The sequence below is a fragment of the Lissotriton vulgaris genome, chromosome 11, assembly GCF_964263255.1.
Source record: "Lissotriton vulgaris chromosome 11, aLisVul1.2, whole genome shotgun sequence".
NCBI classification, from domain to species: Eukaryota; Metazoa; Chordata; class Amphibia; order Caudata; family Salamandridae; genus Lissotriton; species Lissotriton vulgaris.
Window position 1 is genome coordinate 57729909 of NC_141699.1, and position 16435 is coordinate 57746343.

Genomic DNA, 16435 nt, shown 5'->3' on the forward strand with positions numbered 1-16435 from the left:
GCGGCCACTGCACGACCACGCCGCTGGTGCGACGAAGGCGCACCTAAGGCAAGCCTGTCTGCGCCCGTCTGCGCCTGGAACCCCCAGCACCAGACCCCCTGGCCCCCGTGAACACCACGACGCCCGATCCTGCTATGATACCAGCATCCTCTGTGCACTCAACACCGGACGATCACACACCTTCTTCCTGGCCACCCCGAAACATACCTAAAGACCCTTCTACTGCCGGAACTGCAGCTTCACCAGCATCCGATCTGAAAAGGAAATAACGCAACCACCTCAGATGCATTTTTCTCAACACCCGCTCTGCCTGCAAACACATCGTTGAACTCTGGGACCTACTCGACTCAACCTCCCCAAACGTCGCCTTCCTGACGGAGACCTGGCTGAACGCCTCCTCGGCAACCGACATCGCCATAGCCATCCCGGACGGCTACAAGATTACCCGCAGGGACCTCACCAACGGAGTAGGAGGAGGAATCGCCATTGTCCACAGGAACACTCTCAGAATCTCGACCAACACCGACGACACACTCAGCACTGCCTAACACCTGCACTTCTAGATTCACACCGATCCCAACACCACCCTCAGCGGAACCCTCGTCTACAGACCCCCGGACCCTGAGCACAGTTCAGCGACTCCATTGCCACAGACTACATCCTTCTCGGGGACCTGAACTTCCACCTCGAGAACAACAATGACACCAACTCCACCACCCTGATCGACAACCTCGCAAACTTCGCCAACTTCAGATTCAGACAACTCGTCAAAACACCCCCCCACTCTGCCGGACATACGCTTGACCTCATCTTCTTCGCAAGCTCCCTCGTCACCTTCAACCACTCCACCGAACTCCACTGGACCGACCATCGCTGCCTCCACTTCACCCTCCGGAAACCCACCACGCACCACTGCACCCAAGAGATCCCCCACCGCTGCTGGAGCAAAGTCACCGAAGACCAGCTAACCACCACCCTCGCCCAGCGCCCACCCGTGGACCCCACCGACCCCGACACCGCTGCCCGCCATCTCAGACAATGGATCGGCGACTGCGCCAACACCCTTGCCCCGATCAGGAAACCCTCTAACAGACACACCAGCAAGAAAGCCAGCTGGTTCACTGAGGACCTCCAGGCCTCCAAGAAAACCTTCAGAAAGCTAGAGAATAAATGGCACAGTGAACAGACACTGGACAGCTACGCAGCCCACAAGAATGCCAACCGCAGACACCATCACATCATCAGATCCGCCAAAAGGGCCTCTTTCAAAAACCACCTAGACAACAACGCACACAACAGCAAAGAACTCTTAAACATTGTGAAGGAACTCTCCAATCCCAGCTCCAACACCAACTACATCCCACTAAGGGAGTCACAAGACCTGTGTGACTCCCTTGCCACCTTCTTCCACCGCAGGATCGCAGACATCCACGACAGCTTCAGCATCACGCCCACTCCGACAACCACTGAGACCTCCATCCCAAAGGCTTCCATATGCACTGATCATCTGCTCTCCTGGACCAACATAAACGACGACAACACCACATCTTTAACAAAGCCAGCATCACCATTACACCTCACCTCCAGAAAGTCATCAACATCTCCTTCGAGACAGCAACCTTCCTTAAGAGCTGGAAGCACGCAGAGATCAATGCCCTACTCAAAAAACCCAGGACTGACCCCAAGGACCTCAAGTACTTCCGGCCCATCTCCCTGATCCCGTTCCCAGTGAAGGCCATCAAGAAGACCATCAACAGACAACTGACCCGCTACCTCGAGGAGAACAGCATCCTGGACCCATCCCAGTCCGGGTTCCGCAGCAACCACAGCATCTAAACTGCCCTCTTCGCCACCACCAATGACATCAGGGCCCTACTGGACAACAGAGAAACCGGGCCCTCATCCTCACGGACCTATGAGCTGCCTTTGACACTGTCTGCCATGTACCCTATGCACACGCCTCCACAACGCTGGGATCTGAGAGAAGGCTTTGGACTGGACCACCTCCTTCCTCTCCAGCAGAACCCTGAGCATCTGCCTTCCCCTTTCCGCTCCAAAGCCACCAAGATCATCTGCGGCGTACCCAGGGCTCATCCCTCAGCCCGCCATTGTTCAACATCTACATGGCATTGCTCGCCCACGTCGCCCGACTGCATGACCTCAACATCATCTCCTATGCCAAAGACACCCAGCTGATCCTCTCCCTCACAAAGGACCCCCTCAACGCCAAAACCAACCTCCACAAAGGAATGAAAGCCGTCGCCGAGTGGATGCAGAAAAGCCGACTAAAACTAAACTCAGACAAGATGGAAGTCCTCTTCCCGGCTCCACCCCTTGGCCTGGGACAACTCCTGGTCGCTGACCGCATTGGGAACAGCCCCAACACCCACCTACCACGCACCCAACCTAGGGTTCATCCTGGACTCTACTCTCTCCATGTCAAAGCAGGTCAACTCTGTCTCGTCCTCCTGCTTCAACACCCTCAGCATGCTCCGAAAGATCTACAGGTGGATCCCCACCGAAACAAGAACGGTCACCCAGGCCCTCGTTAGCATCGGGTTGGACTACGGAAATGCCCTCTACGCAGGAACCTTGGCCAAATCCAGAAACGACTCCAAATGCTTCTGCACACCTGATCCTCGACATCCCCCGCCACAGCCACATCACACTCCACCTGTGAGACCTGCACTGGCTCCCCGTCAACAGGAGGATCACCTTCAAGCTCCTCACTAAGTATGGGCGGAAAATCCGTTCCGCTCGCGGATTTTGCGGATTTTCGGGAAATTCGCAATCCGCGAGATTCGCGAATCTCCCGCAAAATCCGCAAATCCGCGAGCAGCGGATTTTGCTCGCACTGCTCGCACTGTTCGCGTGAGTTCGCGCCCCGCGAATAAGTGCAAAATTGCAGAAATACGCTCTTAGCAAAACTGAAAGTAACTACTTACCAGGTTCAAAAGTTCAGGCTCATCATTAGTAGCCATTTCCTGTAGTGCTTCCTGAGGGGCCCCTCCAGAGTTCAGTTGCCAGTTGAAACTATTATGTGACCCTGCTCTGAACCTCAGAATAGTTACACATATGCCACAAAGGTCCTGAATTACAGCTAAGGGAGACAAGCAGGAGCCAGGCTGGAAGTTAAAATCCATTAATCAGCCCCTAATTCATTATTGTCAGTTGGGGCAGGGCAGGTGTTGTAACTAATTTTGCAACAATGAAAGCACTTAGCAAGTGCAAAAGATCACTAATCAGGGCGCACTAAGGAAGCAGGTGCCAGCTAAAAAAATATTCTGTGACACATTAATCAGCCCCAAATTAATTCAGGTCACTTGAGGCAGGGAAGGTGTGCTTTGCTTTGCCGAAAATAATGTACACTGGACAACCAGAGGGTGTGGTGATGAAACAGAGGGTGGCATGGGTGGGCCAGAGGGTGGCATGAGTAGTCAGAGAGTGGCAGTGGTGACAGAGAGTGGCAGTGATGAAGAAGAGTGTCCCAAACAGGCTGGACATGTAGAAACAACAAGTTCGCAAAACTTTCGACCCGACAGGTAAGTTCGCAAATTGCGAAATTGTAAAAACCCTCGCGAACTGGCAGAAACACGGGCGAACACAAAAAAAAAAATCCGCAAATTCGCGGGAATTCGCGGATTTTGCGGATTGCGAATCCGCAAATCCGCAAAATTCGCGAACGCGAGATCCGCAAAATTCGCCCATGCTTACTCCTCACCCACGCACACAAGGCACTCCACAACACCGGACCAGCATACCTCAACCGACTACTCAGCTTCTACACCCCCAACCGCCAACTCAGCTCCGCCGACCTCGCCCTTGCCACTGTTCCCCACATCTAAAGATTGACCTCCGGTGGCAGATCGTTCTCCCACTTCGCCGCCAAGACCTGGAACTCCCTTGCCATCCTCCTACGGCAAACCCATTACCTCCTGACCTTCAGAAGACTCCTCAAGACCTGGCTATTTGAGCAGTGGCAGCACCCCCCCCCCCATCACCTTGAGACCCTCACTGCTGAGAAGTGCGCTTTACAAATGTTCTGATTGATTGATTGATTGATTGGAGAGCAGGAGTCACTACCCTGCATTCACAGGCACCGATGCACTGCTGACCGGCCTGCTGACCCTGAGCTCCTATGGACTCCAGAGGGTTCAACAACACAGGAGGTGGGTTTCAACATCCTTCGAGGCCCGAACTACCCTCTCACTCAGTTTAAGGCCAGAATCCCCATGGGGTTGCAATACCCGAACACCTATGCGCTGGGTACTTTAACAAGTGAAAATAATTGTTGGCAGTTCTTCAGCAAGGGTCAGAAACATGGTCCTCTTTAGGATGCAAGGTCAATACCAAATGCATGATAGTTAAGTACAATGGAGCACTGAATAAACAGAATAACTTTTCCAGTGTGTAGGGTGCCTGTGAGTCTGTTTTTACACTGCCATGGCGTGAAATTTCACGGTGATGATTATTTATTTATTTATTTATTTTAATTCTTTTTATTGATTTTTCTCAAACATGGTACACATGTGGTCATACATACTATTAACATCTTGATGTAGTAATTTTACAGAGCATCAGCCAGTGTTTAGTGGCAACATTCTCCAGGATAGTAAGTAAGAAATCATTAACGTTTCCATCATCTTGCAATCCAAACCAGGTACTTGGTCAAAATTACTGCAGCACAATGGGGTACAGAAAAGCAAAAAGGGGAGTGCTAGGCCAGGCCCGGCACTGGGGATCGTGAACATCATACAGCAGTAATATGCACATTGCCCCAGCAGTCCACTTCACCTCATTTCAGTCACACCTGAACAAAGTGAACAGTTGTAATCACCGCATTGCCAGCTCAATGCCCCGGCATTTCACTTCCACCAGGGGCTCCAGACAGAGCAGATGCGGGTGCACGCAGTGTACTATGGTGTGTGAGTAAGCCCATCAGTCTGTGGGGGATCCGCCGGAGAGTGCAATAACAAGTAACACTGCAGTGGGGCCCATATATCATTGAGTCTGGATGCAACAGGTAATAGTTACGCATAAATCGCAAGTTGCTTCTGACAATATATTAGATCATTAATCCACACTTTGAAATTGGGTGATCTTAGCCTGCCCCAACGACATGCCACTCGTCTCTTAGCCAACAACAGTGCCAAGGCTACAAACCTTTGGTGCTCCGCTCGTAATGGTGCAACATACCCCAACAAGGCCATCAGCGGTGTCGGCTCAATAAGCTCATTCACCATTGAGGTCAAAGCTTCAAAGACCAACAACCAGTAAGCGTATATCCCCGTACACTCCCGTGCAAGGTGCAGGAAGTCAGCTCCAGATGCTCGGCATCAGTCACCTGTGTCAGTGTCCCTTAGCTTGTATCTATGCATCCGGGCTGGGGTATAATATAATCTGTGCAGGAACTTATAGTGAATTATTCTCCGCCTACTACTGGCCGAGACCCATTCAGTTTGCAGCGAACAGAATTCCCATTGCTCATCCGTAAGGGTCATACCCAGTTCGTGATCCCATTTCGTCCTCGCCAATGAGGCTGGTTCCTCCCTTTGTGTGTGCACTGTGCTGTATATGGCTGACACCAGGCGCTTAGCTGTCGTGCCCTGGAGTGCCAGTTGCAGTGGTGCAAGGACCGGTGGTTCCGCAGGGAAGTCAGGGGTAATAGAGCGGATACCTTGCCTAAGACGGATATACAGAAAGGTATCTAGTGGTGTGTGTTGCAAACCCTGAAAAATATGGTCAATCGTGCAAAATTTCCCTTTGTGGTGTATATCCCCCCAGGTTTTTATGTGTGTACGCTCCTTAAATTTATGAAAGAGTATTTCCTGTAGAAGAGGCATACCGGGATGGTACACAAGCGGCAGCAATGGCGAGTAAAGCATAGGCGCATCCAGCATTTTACTTATATGAGCCCATGCAGCGATAGTACAAGTAACAGTAGTTGGTGACTTGTCCCTACTGGGAAGTGGATCATATAGTGCACCGTCAATAGGAACCGGCAGGGCGAGCCAATGTTCCGCCGTCACCTGAGGCATGTATCATGGCTGATGCACCCAAAAGTAGGCGTAATGCGCCTGTGCGCTATTATAATACAATTAGAAGTTGGGTACTCTGAACCCCCCTTAGGAGTAAGGCTGAATTAGCATGTTCCATTGCAGCCTTGAGTGTTTCCCACCCCATACCAACCACGTCAATTCTGACTGCAGCTGCTTAAAAAAATATGTTCCCGGGTGGAACGGAATATTCAGAAACAAGTAAAGCAGTTGGGGTAGTATCACCATTTTAATCAATGAAACTCTCCCCGCCATGGATAGGGGGAGCGTTATCCAACGCAATATGTTGTCTGTTATGCGTACCATAGTGGTCCCATAATTAAGACGCATCAGTTTGTCCCTATCCCTTGTTATGCGGATGCCCAAATATTTCAGTTCGTCCTCGCACCATTCCATCGGATAATCCAGTGGGAATCGAGTCGTCGCATCAGTGGGGGGGAATATACAAGACTTAACCCAGTTTATCTGGACCCCCGAGAGCTTCCAGAAAACTACAAATTCCCTAAGGATGGGATCCAGATTTTGCTGTGGGTCACGTATATAGAGCATGATATCATCTGCGTATAGAGAGACCAATATCTACCTCATATTACATCTCAACGCTCTATCCCGATGATGCTGGCTGTCTTAGTTTTGCCGCCAGCGGCTCAACTGCGATCGCAAAAAGTAAGGGCGATAAGGGGCAGCCCTGCCTGGTGCCCCTTGTGACAAAAATACTCTGGGAGACTCTACCATTAATGCCAATCTTGGCTACTGGCAGAGCAGTAAAGTAATTGTATCCACGAGAGAAAAAGAGGGGGAACGCCATGCGCGACATCACTCCAAAGACGTAGTCCCACTCTATTGAATCAAAAACCTTTGTGGCATCTAAGAAGACAGCCGCCAAAGGCAGTTCCCACAATACATTATTCAAGACTGTGAAAAGTGTTCTCAAGTTATGGGACGTCGCCCTACCGGGGACAAAGCCCGACTGGTCGGGTAGAATTAAGTTTTCCATGAGCAGACTGAGACGTGTGGCAATAAGATTAGCGAGTATCTTCACAGCACAATTGAGTAGTGACAGGGGTCTGTAGGAATCACACTGCTGCAGTGGTTTCCCCGGTTTTAAAAGAGAGGTAATGAGGGCCTCTCTCATAGAGTGAGGGAAATGCCCCACTTCCAGTGCATCTTCAATGACTTCACATAGTATGGGGGCCAGCAGATCTATGTAGGTTTTATAAAACTCTATGGGGATACCATCTGTCCCTGTAGCATTCCCAGATTGCATATGCATGATTGCCTCCTTTACCTCATCAAGTTCCAACGGGGCCCAAAGAAATTGCCGCTGCACATCACTCAGACACCCCAGAGTCACATCCCCCAAGTAAGCATCTAAGTCAAGCATGTCCACCCACATAGTAGTGTGGAGTGCAGTATAATGTGCAGTGAAAGCATTTAGTATCAGCTGCGGTGCGTCCATTGGGGCGTAGGGGTTTAGCCCCACTAAGCCTGGTGGACGCACCTGCGCTGCGTGACACACTGAGATCACCGATAAATTAAATAAAGCGACGTGAAAGCATTTAGTATACTCGCAGGGTCTCTGTACACAAGCCCATCCAATCCCTCCAACTCCAGGACAACATTGTAACCCCCCCGTCCGCCTATTAGATTCTGCCAATGCCCTACCCGTTCTCTCCCCTTCACCATATCGGCGGGCCACCCAATACTTCCGCCTAAAGCGTGACTCTCTACGCGCCGCGTCCATATACTCTGTAAGCTTCTCCCTAATCTTCGATTGTGTGGTACCATCTAGTATTGTGGACATTGTCGCCTCTAGTGTTTTAAGTTTGGTCTCATGTTTATGCAATGTATTCATAATGTCTTTGAGTACGCTGGCCCCTTTCGCTATGCAAAAGCCCCGTAGTGCAACCTTGAACGCCTCCCAGACAGTTTCCACACTGTCAACGGAGTCTTTGTTACGCATAACAAAATCCTGTATCTCCTCTCGGAGCTCCTCCTAGAATACTGTGTCTAATAAGATGTTAGGTTGTACCCACCAACTACCTCACGGTGGACCATAGTGTGCTGAAGACAGGGGGAGCCTGACAGGCGCATGATCGGAATAGGTTCAGGCGAAATGGTGCACCTGTTCGATTTCCGGGCAGAGGCTCTCAGAAAGGAATATGAAATCTAGGCGCGGGGTAAAGTGAGTACCTTTCAGGCTATGCATATGCATATGTCTCCAGGCATCTATCAAGCGGTACTCAGTGAGTGTGGCATGTAGTACTGCACGTGCCTTGGTGTAGTGATGGGGTTCAGGGTGAGATTAAGCATGGGCGGGAAATCTGTTCCGCTCGCGGATTTTGCGGATTTTCGGTAAATTGTAGTGTGGAGTGCAGTATAATGTGCAGTGAAAGCATTTAGTATCAGCTGCGGTGCGTCCATTGGGGCGTAGGGGCGTAGCCCCACTAAGCCTGGTGGACGCACCTGCGCTGCGTGACACACTGAGATCACCGATAAATTAAATAAAGCGCCGCTGCAATCCGCTTGCGGGACACACCCGATGAAATAGGGAGTGCGCAGGGGGTGGGGCTGGTGGTCTGAAGCTTTAGTGACACTGCAGTCAGAGAGTCTGCATGATCCGGCCACTGCGCATGAGGAATTTCGGGCTGAGACTAGCCCGAGCATGCGCGTTAGCGTGCAGCAGTTCCCAATATACAGGCTGAAGGGGCCAGGGGGTGCAGCTTTAGCTGGGCCTCGTCATTGGAAAGGTGCCAGAGCGAGGAGTCTGTGTGCCCCCCTAGCCAATCCTGGCACTTATGCAGCGCCAGGATTGGCTGGTCCACCACGCCGAAGGACAAGGCTCAGCACTTTATCAATCATGGCCAATCACTGTGACTTCAGCATGTGAAGCCATTCAGTGATTGGCCATTCGGGGACGTGCGCGCAGTGTAAGTTTCCAGTAGGGTTGGGGGTGGGGGACTCCCTCTCTGACATGTCTCGTGCGAGCAGGCCAGGCAGCACCAGGACACAGCACGTCCGTCCGACACTTAGAGTCTAGACTCACTTGTTGACTCGACTCGAGTAGTCAAAACAGCCTGAGTCACCACACACTGGCACTGCTCAGAGAGATTCAAGTCTCGTCAATCGAATCGACTCATCGACTGAAATTTTCGAAGGAATACTAAAAGTAGGTGCAGCCGGTCGGGTCGCGCTTGGGGGCAGGGCAGGTACAAAAGGGGGTGGTGATTGATGGAGCATCTGAACCAATCAAACACTCACACCCAGTCAAAAGATCTGGGTTTGATCCATCACCGTTCTTTAGCCCACTCTGCCACCCCAGTTCAGACATGGCTATATGCAAATCAGTCTGACCCTGTGCCTCATGGGAGCAGTCCAGCCCGAACTGCCAAGCCATGCCTTCCCTGGACCGGAAACAAGCTTCCGAGGACCGGTTTCTGGCATTCCAGCCGTCTTCAGCCCGGCTTGCTTGAATCCAGTGGCAAAGTGAGCAAGGGACTCACGTCTGAGCATACCCTGCCACACTTATAGCGGCCAAAAGCGGTACAAAAGGGGGTGGTGATCGACGGAGCATCTGAACCAAGCAAACACTCACACCCAGTCAAAAGATCTGGGTTTGATCCATCACCGTTCTTTAGCAGGCACATATTTATATATATGATTGTTGATGAGTCATGACAGATCAGGAAAGGAAACTGTCCAAAGAATATTCGAACACTCCAGTCGAATAACTGTGTTTAGGGGGCTGAAGGGTAGTCGCGCTGTGCTGATTGCGCGGCATTACCTCGCCGGCATTGCCGGAGTTCCGAGTGGCCGGTAGCTGTGCAGGTCAGTGATGGCTGCTTTAGTTAGTTTTGGCTGCCTGCAGGCCTTGCTGGGTCTTGTGCACAGGTCGGTGATTTCGCCGATATTACACCAAAGTGGCGGCTGTTTGGGGGCACTTTGAAAGGTTGTGCAGCATTTTGTTTTATTTGCTATGCTCTACGTTTAAATGCACAATCGACATCACCCGTACCTTGCAAAACATAATTAGAGCGTATGCTATCGCAGGCGGCAGATTTCACACCTCAGCGGTCGGAGGGTGCAGGCGAGGGCAACTGACCTACCTGTACTTTAAGTGGTGCAGGGCACCGTGGCCTAGACTGCAGAACAGGGGCAATACAATTAATGAATGGAGCCAGGAAAGTGCTTTCTTGGCCTGGAGGCTCCCGAGACGTTTTTTGTTTTTACAGTAGCAAGTTTAGCTGCACCTTACTGATCATCTTGTCTGGCAGTAACTAGACCAATTATACATTAATAGCTGCACGGAGACAGCTTGTGTCCCGAACAGGGTGCTAAAGTCAGTCAGGGTCGATGGCAGTTTACGGCGCCCTTTCACCCTCCAGGGACGCCTGCATAAGGGCTCTGGATCAATAAGGCCTCTTGGTGCTATAGCATACAGAGATGGTTTTATAAAGTGTCAGTCCAAACGCCTGGGGGTAGCGGAAGTAACATCATGCACGCTTTGATCCCAAATGATTGGCTAACCCGTTTTACCACTGTTACCTTTTGAGTGAGGAAACAGGAAGAAAAATTGTACTAGAGAGGAAAATGGAAAGTGAGACAATGGGAAGGAGGGAAAAAGCAAGAAAGAGGAGAAAAGGGGAGAAGATAGGAAAGAAAGAACATGAACCACACGTTCACAAAATTGTAGTTTATGAGGCTTATCTGTGAGCTACTGCTTTTTAATAGGTTAGTGCCCTTCCATTTCTAGCACTTTACATCAGTTTTAAGATCCGAGTTTTTCGTTGCCCAAGTGGGTTTAATGTCTGTTATTTATATGTTTTGCACTTCTTCATTGCTTGATTTTGCTTGCGAGAAAGTGTCACTCATAGTCGTTGAATGTCACTCATAATTACACTGCAATTGTGAAAATGTCACACATAAGTAATCAGAGCCCTTGGCAGCTATGATGACATGATGTGACGATGAGGCCTCAGGCAGGCCACAGTGCGGGTGGATGGTGGAGTGTGCGGCGATATGCTTTGTAGGCATTTTAAATTACAGCGCTGAGCAAGCGCTTACGGCGGGATTTGTGTGGAATTCGCCTCGGGCACAGAAAAGTTGAAAACGATTTTTCAGAAAATATACAGAATTCTTTGAGCTTTATGCAGCCGCGTTTCAAGTTTCTAATGAAATGCCCACAAGTCCCATCTTCCCCCTGAAAGAAAGGATATGAACATTTAGCTCTGCCTCGCAGGCATGTTATGCGCGTTTTTATTTTTCTGACTTATTACCACTTGAAGTACTAATTGTCACATGTAAAGGCAGACGGATTCCGGAACGCTGTAGACTGGGGACGGTTTTGTTTGTGTCGCAGCTGCCATAGATTAAGGTTCAACTGCCTTTCTATGGTAATAGCGGAGCAGCTGTTTAGGCCCCAGTCCTTGCGGTTTTACTTGTTGAAACAGTATGTGACCGCGTGTTTGCGGAATATTTCCACTGTGGGCACGGCCGATCATAGTTCATTTGTTGCAGGAATATGTCCCTGCCTTGTGGGTGAGAGAAGTCTCTTCGTGTGACTGAGAATTGTTCTAAGGATGGCTCTATTGAGTGGACACTAATAGAGGTTAAGGGTGCTTCATGAATACCAAGTAAAGCCAAATTCGGGGCCTCATTTATGAGCCCATGCGTCACTTTTACGCCGCTGGTGCGTCACTTTTTGTGACGCACCAGTGGCGTAAAAAATGCGCCTTGTTGCGCCATATTTACAAAGTGACGCATCTAGGTAGATGCGTCACTTTGTAAACCCCTGCGCCACATTATACCTGCGCCAGGTATAATGTATGCAAGAGGGGCGTATTGACGCAAGGAAGGTTCGTAGAAGTGACGCAATGAGATCTATGAGATTTCACTGCGTCACTTTCAGGACGCCGTTGCGTCAAAATCTTGCGCCTGCCTCACAGCAGGTGTAAGACTGACGCGGGCCCTTTCACATGAGGCTTGCCCCATGTGAAAGGACGCATTGCTGGAGTTGCGTCACTTTTGTGACACACCCCAGCAATGCGTCACTTTTGCGCTTCCAGATACGTCAGAAATACTGACGTATCTGTAACTCCTTGCGACATGATGCGTCATACATTAAATATGACGCATCAGGATTGTCGCAAAGAGTGCGCACTGAGAAGTGACGCATCGCTGCTTTCACGCAGCGATGCGTCACTTATCATAAATGAGGCCCCCGGTGTTTAGAGATATTCTGTCTGTTGTGCTATACGCTGCGCATATCCTAAGGCAGTCTGTGTGTGAACTGTAGCTGCCCAACTGTAAAGTGCACCATTAAATATGTTCACATATATACAGTATTGCGTCAGTTGAGTCTTGTTTCCAAGGCACAGTGAGCTGCAGAACAAAATGCAGGTCAATCTGTGCTTAATCTCCAGCTGGTTGTTCCAGTTCAGCTATGTGCAAATTACAAAGACTGAGGGCTGCACAAAATAACTAGTCTAGCCAAACATCATTTGGGCATGTTTTCCCATACTGAGTGGTTCGATACATGTACTCGCACGCAGTATTTAACAACAAAACTTTTGCCACATGGAATACCTGCCTAAATTTGTTCTACGAGGTTTGCATCTCATAAAGGTGAAAAACCCGTGTTTTGGTGCATTTTTGCCTTTCCTGTGTGCTGAAGGTGGAATGTGTTAGTAATATCGTACCCAGTGGTCCTGTATTTCCCCGAGTGCTTTTTCAACACCCACACATTTCAGTCTTTGCTATGAAAACCAGGGCAGGGGAGATATAATTATAATTATAACAACATTACTTTTGACTATTGAATCAGACGTCGTGTGAGTGCTGCGTTCTTAGTTCTTCACACTGCACTTGCCCAAGACACCTGCTAGGTTTCAAACATTGTATTTGGGGATTTACTTATGAGAGGAAGCCGCAGCTGTGGTGTGAAGGGGTTGGTATGTTCGCCTATCGCTGTAGAGTGGAGTAGGTTTTGTGGTTTTCAGTGCATGAGGGCTTGTACCCTCATTAGATGTCTCATTATCTTAAGAGACACAATTCCAAAGGGCCGTGACAAGGGTTCGAGTTCTCCAGCTATGAGCGTATCCGAGTTCACCCACCATGAGGCTTGTACAGCAAATGCACTTGGCTATCTTACTGAATTGATTTTAAATTGTACTGAATTTAATATACACAATTACTTAAAATCGTTATGAATATTTTACAGCAATAACAGGAATGGAAACAATGATAACAATTGAAAAATCATCAATGTAATGGACATTATATAAATTAGCTAAAAAGAACAATCATAAAATGAATTCGCCAAAATCTTGGTATGCAGTTCTTAAATCCATCATGCCCCCTTTTCTTCCAAACAGAACATGTCAAAGCCATCAGCGTGTCAAAGCCATCAATCAATGTGTCAAAGCCATTAAATCCCTATTTCCATGGAGTATCTTATGTGAGCAGGACGATTGACCACTGATGCAAGCGCCTGGCTCTTCTGGGTCAGAGGAAATTTGCTGGACATCTATTTCATGCAGTGCGGCCATTTCATATTCACAATGTCCCCTCAGATAATGGCGAGAACCGATGTCTCGTGAAGTGTGCACGTGCCTGCACCCCTAGCTGCGCCTTTCCCAGCAAGCTGGGGGTCAACAACCTGCTTCAGACTGCGCAACCCATTCCAACATGGTTGGCTTTCCCCGAACAGCCGGGCATTGTTGTTGTTACTGGGCCTCTCTGGTGGTATACGCTTTGTGCACTCAGTCCTGGTGGGTGACACTGTGTGTACCGAAACCCTGGTGGCAGACACTGTATGAACTAAGGTTCCGGTGGCTGACACTGCATGGACTAAGATCCCGGTGGCTGACACCGAATAAGCTAAGATCCCTGATGGCTGACGCTGTATAAACTAAAATCATGGTGGCTGACACTATGTGCACCATTAACACCACAGGAACTGATTGTGTGCGCCTGAAGGCCCTGGTGCTGACGCTATGTGGAGCAGAACCTCTGTGCACTAGGACTGTGGAATAGACGCTGTGTACACTACACTCCTGCTACACTCATGACTCATATGCAACAATTGCAAGAGCAAATAAATGATGCTCGTTTAATACAAATGAGAGCTTAATTTAAGCGCAGTTTCTTTGAAATGGAGTTAGTTACCTTAATTGACACAAACGGTGCCTTTTGGTGGTGCTGTACATATATTTCTCTTGTAAAATGTGAAAGTCACTGACAACTTAAGATGGGGGACTGACAACCGACAGTTCACCCTGGCAGACGCCCTCTCTCAGCAAAGTCAGCAGCTGAATACAATCCACACATCTACCCACCCGCACAAAGACTAAGGTGTCTCATATCTGATGCGGGACATTGGGCCTGGTTTTGTAGTACAGAGCACTTAGAATGCTGGTGCCTGTTAATTCTGACTTTACTTAAAAATGCACAACTCCAAGCACCAGAATCAAAGGGACATGAGCCAGTATCAAGCTATGAACATTTTGCACATGACTTGCACAACAGGAAAGTTCTGTACACTAGTCTGTTTTTTGAATATTTTTAAAAAGTATGCCCTGAAAATGTCTACCTGGAAAAATGTCCACATAATTTCTTAATTTACGTGATCGAATCCTACAGTCTGTAGAAATAACTCAGACTTCTGTGCATAGCCCTTAACCCTAAAATGAAACACTTGCTGATGACATTGTGCTGGTCTCTTGTACTACTTTATCTACAAACATAAAAGACAGTCTATGTATCTAGTGGGTTTCAAAAATGAAATGAGCACAGCTTTCTGGCTGCCAAACATCCGCAGGGAGAATTTATTGAACCCCGGTTGGAGCAAATGATGGAAATAGGTCAGTGAGTGACTGCTTTTGTCAGAGAGATCCTTTTGTTACTTGCAGTTTCAAGGTAAAAATCCTAACATACAACAGCGAGCTATTAACTGTCATCTAAGAGCTGGATGCAAACTGCAAGGACAAAATTGGAGCGTTATGTTTTTTCCCCACAGTCTTTGTTTGATTACCCTACTGTTTCAAAAATAAATTGTTATCTTTTCATTTTCAGCACCTGACAACCTGAAACATAACCGCATTTTGGGGCCAGTTTTCAGCAAACAAGAAGAGGACCACAACCTCCTTTGCTGCTCTTTCACCCCGGCTACCACCCAGCAAACACCAGTGTTAAAGGTAAGCAAACTGATGCTATATTTTTTTACATGGGAGTTAGGCTGTGCAACTTCTTCTACTCTTAGAGCTGAGATTTCCATGAAAGTCTTATAGTCTGAATTCAACACCTGAGCATAATAGGACGGAATATATGAAGCTCTGTGGTTGTACTGAATAAGCAGCTACCTATGGTATGCCATATATTAATGTAATAACTGCACTTTCACAATTGCTTTATTAACCTTCCTGCTTTCTCAAATTTGCTTGAAAATGCACGATTTTTCTTCTTTTTTTTCAAAATGTTCTTGAGGGGGGGTTACCTCCCAAACCCCTGTTTTGGGTTGTCGGGCTCGCTCGCTCGCAACGGTGCTGTATGCAAATCACTTTGCGCCCTACCACTTTCAAATCTCACCCACCGCCCCTGTTTAGTATACTCGCAGGGTCTCTGTACACAAGCCCATCCAATCCCTCCAACTCCAGGACAACATTGGAACCCAGCGTCCGCCTATTAGATTCTGCCAATGCCCTACCCGGTCTCTCCCCTTCACCATATCGACGGGCCACCCAATACTTCCGCCTAAAGTGTGACTCTCTACGCGCCGCGTCCATATACTCTGTAAGCTTCTCCCTAATCTTCGATTGTGTGGTACCATCTAGTATTGTGGACATTGTCGCCTCTAGTGTTTTAAGTTCGGTCTCAAGTTTATGCAATGTATTCATAATGTCTTTGAGTACTCTGGCCCCTTTCGCTATGCAAAAGCCCTGTAGTGTAACCTTGAACGCCTTCCAGAGAGTTTCCACACTGTCAACGGAGTCTTTGTTACGCATAACAAAATCCTGTATCTCCTCTCGGAGCTCCTCCTAGAGTACTGTGTCTAATAACATGTTAGGTTGTAACCACCAACTACCTCACGGTGGACCATAGTGTGCTGAAGACAGGGAGAGCCTGACAGGCGCATGGTCGGAATAGGTTCAGGCCAAATGGTGCACCTGTTCGATTTCCGGGCAGAGCCCCTCAGAAAGGAATATGAAATCTAGGCGCGGGGTAAAGTGAGTACCGTCCAGGCTATGCATATGCATATGTCTCCAGGCATCTATCAAGCGGTACTCAGTGAGTGTGGCATGTAGTACTGCATGTGCCTTGGTGTAGTGATGGGGTTCAGGGTGAGATCTGTCAATGTCCGGCGTGCTCTAAATGTTAAAATA